The sequence below is a fragment of the Micropterus dolomieu genome, linkage group LG15 (assembly GCF_021292245.1).
Source record: "Micropterus dolomieu isolate WLL.071019.BEF.003 ecotype Adirondacks linkage group LG15, ASM2129224v1, whole genome shotgun sequence".
NCBI lineage: Eukaryota > Metazoa > Chordata > Actinopteri > Centrarchiformes > Centrarchidae > Micropterus > Micropterus dolomieu.
The window spans coordinates 22025667-22033492 of NC_060164.1; positions in this window are offsets into that span (position 1 = coordinate 22025667).

Sequence of the window (7826 nt, forward strand, 5' to 3'; positions counted from 1 at the left end):
CCCCTCACAGAATAGAAATACCCTTTGTTTAGACGTGTTTTGATAAGCAGGCTGTCATATCAGGAGCCAATCGATAGAGAATCGGATAAAGGAGAGAGAATGGTGCTCTTGGGTGTGTGTGTGTGAGTCACTGTTTGTGTGTGCATGTATGAGAGAGAAACGGAGGAAGACTTTAACTATGTACAGACTCGTGACCTGACTGACTGCCAGACCTGACTGCCCAGAGAGACAGGCTGTGTCAGCTCTGTCCACAGGTGAAGACAGAGCAACATTTCCTGCTACACTGCAGCACATATAAAGAAAATTAAATGTATATTCCCAGATTTTGATACACTCTCTGGCCAGAATAAAACATCTACATGGAGAAAACAGTGTCAGCGCCATAGAAGTAGAGATATGTCAGTGCATGTCACAGCCTGAGAGAAAGCCAGCACAATACATGACAGCTGTAGTTAGTCTGCCCACAACTCACTCTGCCTTTGGATTTACTCTCTACTTAATGGGTTTGTTTGTTTTTTTACATGTCTCATTTGGTACTCAATACTGCCAATAAAGCAAATTTTAATTTAGAGAGAGAGAGAGAGAGAGAGAGAGAGAGAGAGAGAGAGAGAGAGAGAGAGAGAGAGATCCATTTCTGATTTCCCATAGTGTAAGCTAACTAAAACAAGTTATTAACCAAAACTTTGTTACGGCTAGTGCAAGTGCAGGACTAAGAGAGGCAAGGAGACTAAATTTAGATAAAAGATGAATATCTCTTGCAGGGTTGAATGTTGTATTTGGTTCTAGTGTTAAAGCATTTAAACATTTTCTAGACACCCAAGTAAAAATATGAACCTTAAAATTAGCATAATATTGGACCTTTAATATTGGATGATTCTGCCAAAACCATGGTTTACATTCAATGTCAGCATTTTTTTAAGGTTCAATGCTAACATTTTAAAAATGCATTCCTTCTAATAATCAAAAATGAGTCTTTATCCATCATGCCATGAGCTACGTGAGTCAAATGCTGCTGACCTTCCCCCTCATCCTCTACAGTAGAGTTACACAGTGACAGCAGATGGTGTGTACATGTCATGTCCCAAATATGCATGAAACCAGGGTTGCCTGCAGTATTGTTTTTACAGATGTTTTGACATATTTACTGTATATTTGGAACTGTTTTCTCAGAAAAGATTTACTTACATTTACACGAGTAAGCCCAGTTACCTCAGTTTGTGGTTAAGTCACGAACTGAATTCTGATGAATCATCTTACAACGTGATAAACACCACTTCCTCATTTGGACTGGTTTCTTTTTCTGGGAAATCAAGGTATCTAAGAGGTGAGCATTAGCAACATGTATTTCTCACTTTGGTTAACTTTTCCTGTTTAGTTCTGTTTTCTCTTTGTAAAGCTCCTTTTTTAAAATTTCCAGTATGTTTGTGATGCAGGAGTGACTAATCTAATTTAGTTTGCCCTACAAAGTATAGGTGCAATATAAATAACTAACAAGTTCTCCAAATTACATGACAAAATACCTTGTTGTTAATTGCCTTTGACATTACTTGTCAGTGCCTTCAAAAACATCTACAAAGCACTACAGCAAAACTAAAACCATTTTCTGATCTCACAGCTGGTTAAGATCCCCGTTGACTCAAAAATTGTTTTTCCTTATTGTTACTTAACTCAATGTTTGATCTTCACAATAACATCGTGGATTTTGGGGGAGTCCTATTTTTCAGGGGTGGGAGGGTCCACCTACATGTAAAAATATACTGTAAATACATAAAAAATGATACATCCTTGCCCATATATGTTATATAAAACTAAGAGCCTGAATAAAACTACTGTTTAGGAAAAATTGTCCTTCATATAGCACTCTCCGTAGCATTCACTTGTTATCCAGAAGATGTTCACTCAAAACCCAACACGCGTGTGCTCAGTGCACCCCCCATGCATGATGACCACAGCAGGAATAGACAGCACTGTGTTTATTAGACACAAATGATCTGACATTTTTATTAACCTAAATATACAGGAAAATATACATTTACAGAAAAAGATATTTTAGAGCTCCCCCTAAATTTCTCAAATGAGGCTTTCTGGGCAGCTCATGTCTCTTCCAGGGGATCCAAGCTAGACAGCGGGGAAGGGGAAACTTGAAGCCTCCGGTGACAAACACTGAGAATAGACTTCATGGACGTAAAGTAGGAAAGAAACACCTTGTTAGAGCTTTTGAAATTAACCATCACTACATATTAGATTCTGATTTTTAAATTAGGAAGTAAGGAGTAGATTTACTTTCAAACGTTATGAAAAAAGTACTTAATTTAAAGAGAATCTTTCTCTAATAGACACAAGTCTCGAGAGGATCTTTACGGTTGAGTTTAGGCACAAAAACCACTTGGTTAAAGAAACATTGTGGTTTGGGCTAAAATGATCACTTTGTTAAGATTAGGAGACTTTGTTGTCATGGATAAACTAATAACTATTTGGTTAGGGTTGGTGAACAATGGGGAATGTTTAAAATACACCATACACCAACATTGACTGCAGTCAGAGCGAAAACAGGAAGTAAAGAGAGGTCTCCTGTGTCAAAGGATGACGCTCTGTTGGCCCATCAAACCACCACGACCTCCTCCCTCTGTGGACAAAGTGGCTCTACAACAACATCACACAGCTTCCTCTTTTGCTCTCAACCGAGTACAATCATAATTAATAAGACCGGTACCTGCTGGAAATTACAGTTAGAAGAACATGTGTGACTCATTCATGGCGGTGATTTTAAAGGCTGGTAGAGATTTGCTCTGACTGTCTTAGTGCATCTATTTTCTAATAAATATGTGACTTCATCCATCCATCCATCCATCGTCAACTGCTTATCCTGTGTACAGGGTTGCGGGGGGACTGGAGCCAATCCCAGCTGACATTGGGCGAAAGGCGATGTACACCCTGGACAGGTCGCCAGTCCATCGCAGGTAAATATGTGACTTGATTATTTTAATAGATTCATATTTACGCAGAGTGTAGTCTGTTTGATCCGAGTCAGTGTCTTCCTGTTTCCTATCCGTGTAAAGTTATTCCACCAATTGACTGATTCACTCACTGACTTACTGATCTAGCTGAGTACACAGCAAAAACATGCTTACCAAGCTTTTCCTAAAAGATATTTAAAAGGGGCACTTTGACAGTGAATTAGTATTGAACTGCCTTTAAAAGAAAAGACAGATTTTGATAGAGACACTGAATCCTACACTTCCCATAATGCAACACAACAGGGTATTTGAGCAGAACCTCCCTCCATGTGTTTCACAACTCCACACCCACAGAGTGTGACCAAGGCTTGTATATTTGTAGTCCAAATACAAGCTGAGATTTTTTCAGACCTTGGAACGCTCCTCCAGAACAACAGAAGACTATAAACTGTTTTCACAGGCTGAGCTGTGCTGCGTGTCGTGTAAACATAGCTTGAATTTAGGTGCAACAGCAGTGATTGACACCGTTTCTGTAATTATTTCCATCTGTATTGCAGCACTGCACAATATAGCGTAACACAAAGCAACCTAATGCGATGCAAAAACACAAAAACAAGACAACAGGCACAACAATACGCAATGATCTGCAACACAGACCCTCAAAGCAACAACGTATATCTAAAATAGATAAAAGCAGAAAATGAAAATCTTATCAGGGTTGGTGCACAAGCCATTGGACTTTTCATTTTAGTCAGGTGTATCACATCATTTTCCCCGGAGTTCAGCGAGAAAAATCAATTTCAGGAGTGTGAAGCTGTTTAGTTGCCTGAGGTGTTGGAGCAGCTTTGATATCTTTGTTTTTGAAGATGTGAAACCTTTTGATTCTGAAACCTGTGGTAGAGTTTCTGCAACAGCACCAGATTTTTAACTTAAGTGGGGTTTAAAAGGTCTTTCACCAGCTTCACAGAGATTAGATATATTTGTCTATGTGCCTGCTTTATAGTTTTACAGTGAGGCAAACGGCTGATGAAATATTCCAGAGTGGCTTGATGAGGCACATGGCAAGGGAACAGGAAGTCCGGAAAACCTTAATGTTAGGGATGATATAGTACACCATTATCTGTACCTGTTCGACCAACTCCATACTTGGAATGGGCGTTGCTTAAACAGATGTGGGGGATTAAACGGAAAACGAATAATTAAACGGAAGTTGTTAATTTAAACCTGAAAATGATACAGGGTGATCAGAAGTCACTGTATTTATTAGAACACTATTTACATAACAGCCTCAGAGCATTAGATATATTTTTATATAAGTATTACATATATTTTTTCCCGATGATACCTGTACTTAAAGTATATTATCTACGTATCCTCAGTTATAGCAGAGTACTCAGCTCAACACCGCACCACAGCTTCAAGTGTAGTGTGAATCTATTCTAATGTTTTTAATTTTTTTAATTTCTTGTTAAAGGTTACTTGTTACTTTTCATGATGTGATTTAAAATTACTATAGAGAAAATTGTATTTTTTGTGGTAGAGTTATTTCACTAAAGTTATTTGATTCTAAAATGTGTTTCAGATAAACCAGTAAATGTATCACAGCTAGACTTGATCTTGTTTGGCTCTTCTTCATTAAAGGGGCTATGTGTAGCTTTTAGCAGCCACTAGCGGTGCAGGTTTTCGATTACAACCAGGTGTGTGCGTGCTTGAACTCATGAGCAAGCAGAATCCGACACAAAGACCGACACATCGGGAGACAGCTTCACATTGCTCACATAAACTCCTACTTCAACGTTACAGTATTAGTTTTATCAGCTTGAGGTTGAACTAATCCATGCTCACTGCATGACGGCTTTACGCTAACTGCATTTAGCTGGCATGATATGTCGGTGTTAGTTCGCCTACCAATAACTATTTGTGTATCTTTCACCAGAGAAGCTCAGCAATGTCAGCATGGCTAAATGTATTGGATGATAACAAAAATGGTTGGTGAGCTGGACTGAATATTATAAATGAGATTGTTGCCACACTTGTTGCCGCAGTAAGTAACATTACTGTAGTGGACAGGTCTTTCACTGTGGTGTTGTCCTGCAAGTTATGTTGCATTATTGTATGTCGGTCATCTAAGTTACACCAACTAAGACGGGTGAAGAAGCTGTGTACCTGAGTATTCTTATAACAACAATAAATCTAAATTAAATGTTACGAAGCAAACGTCAGCAGATCCATGCTAACGTAAAGTAGCTTGCTGCCCCTGTCTTGTATCACTATCGACTAGAAATAAACTGCTCCTCACGTGGAGTTTGTATTGTCCTGGGAGCTGGTTGTTGTTTTTTTGTTTTAGGGAAGGCAAGAGGCTCGGGAGCACGAATGCACGTTACAGCCAAGGGATTTCCAGAAAATCCGACCCGGAGTCTTCACATCGGAATAGGCATACTGGCCTTCAGAGGTAACAGAAAAATGTGTGGATAGTTTTTGTGTGAGGTTACAAGCCCTTCACCCACAAGCAATAAAAAAGTGATTTGTTTCACTGAAGAAAGTACTTATAGCCCCTTTAAAGAATCTCTGAAATATGTGCATTTTGACTGGAAAGGCTTCATACATCAGGGGTGCTTTCAATGCAAAACCTTTGCAACAGTTTGCAGTGTCTTTCTGTTGAAACATGTGTCCTTCTTATGGTGTGCCATGAATTACAGAATCATTTTATAGCATTTAGTCAAATTAAAAGGGTGTAATGGAGGTTAAAGTAACCAATCCATGGTGGAAACCTAACAGAAGCCATTGCACTCTGTGTTAGCCAAAGTTATCAATGCAACATGGGGTGGATTTTTTACCATTAAATGCACATTTTAACCCATGCTTTCAATACCACATGAGAATCACCTAAACAGCTGCACTAGTTTGCAGCTATAAGAGCAACAACACCTCTTGTCTGGAACAATAGTCAGTGCGTTACTATCAGGTCATGATTAAAGTATGACCAATGGAACCTTTTTTTTAAAATTTAGTTGCTTACTGCCATGTTTGTTGTCATGTATGTTTTATTTAAAATGAAATTATGAATTCTGTTTCAAATCTCTCTCCATACTTTTTCCCTAGTTATCCAATTTAGTGTTTCCCTACCACAATTACAGCTGTGGTAGGGAAACACTAAATTCTTTATTCATTTTTGTTAACCTAAATGTAGTCACAAATCTATTGAGTCTGGAAATACTGGAATCTGCCCCAATGATGTGTAGCTTTTAACTGTAGATTCACTAGCAAGGACCACAATCAACAGATACGATTAAATGATTTATTGATAAACAAACAGAATACGTATGATGCTTGCAGTAGCTGAATAGACACTCAAAAGCGTTGTGGGGAAGCTACAATAGGGAAATCCACTGTAGCGCCCGGGCAAGACGGACCCCCATATAACCCTATGTAGAGGAAGGAGATGAGGAGACTGGACAGAGAAAGGGGTGGGCGGGAGGGGTGCGGAATGCAAGAGTGAAGAAGAGGGAGTGCGTTGTGTGGGTATTTATGGAAAGCCGGGAGTGACATCATCGATGTGTGGTCCTGCTCCTGAAACTCTGCTGGTAGCCCCACCTATAAACTTCCTTCAGGTTGCTAAAACCACCAAAATCCCAGGACAAATTCTAAAAACATGACTTCAGTGTTAATGTTGGCTTAATGGCTTCAATGTTAGTTACAGCTGCGACACATTAGGAAAAATGTAGGCTGCATTCAGTTCCCTGTTCGACTAACAAGAGCATAAGTCAGAGACATGATGTTATGCAACAATCAGCTTTGACAGTCTTTCCATGTAAGTGATTCAATTCAACTATGAGCAAACCCTTTCTCTGCACACCCTCATCCTTAACCAGGATACAAACTCCTGAAAAGTTCCTAATAGGGGTCATTTAACTTTTCTTAAACCACAAGGCAATAACAGCTTCGTTTGTTTGAGGGAATATCATGAGGCAGAATAACACCGAATCTTGCTGTTAGTCACTGAATGACGTGTTTGCTCTGCTAACTGCCAGCGATTATATGTTGTGTGAGACAAACCTGTCATTAACCCTGAGGGCAGAGAGGCAGCAGCCTGGGCTGAGTGCCAACCATCCCAGAGCAAAGTCAAAACTGTTCATTTGGATTTCCAATATTTTCTACATGGTTTAGTGACATCGACATTTAAAAATAAATCTATTTTAGTGCTGTTTTCTTAATGTTTGGTGAAAAGACAAGTTTAAAATCGAAAAAAGCATTTCTAAGTGACAGTTCAGTACTTATCAGAAATAAATTGACTGACTTCCTGATCTGTTTGTTAGCAGTTTTGCCCTTTTGCCCTCACAGACTCACATGACATTTGTCACACTTGCATGTCACTTTTACTGACAACAAAAGGGCACAGGATATGTAGTAAGAACGGGAAGATACGAAGATGTACTTGTGACTTTGTGAACAAACTCAGACCATGAAAGAGCTAATGAAATTCAAACGTACAAAATGCTAAATATAACAAGAATATCAAAGTCCAGACTGCAAAACAAAGTTAAATATCAACTATCCATGGTACATTCTCCAAAGTGTGGGGCAATGTAAATTAAATAGCACAAATCAAACTATTAACAATTGTTGTGGTGGCAGCCCGGCTGACCGTGAGTGTCCTGGTTTTTTCTCCTTTTTATCAGTTATTCTGCTTTTTTCCTTGGTTTTCTGTTCCCTGCCTGCCTCCCTGTGTTTTCTCCCCTGTGTGCTCTCTCTCCCTCTGCTCCTGAGCCCAGCCAACTACCTGCACCTGCATCTCATCAGCCACCTCGTCAGCCTGCCACACCTGCCAGTAATCACCTCATGACTGCCTGTATTTCAACCCCGGTTCTC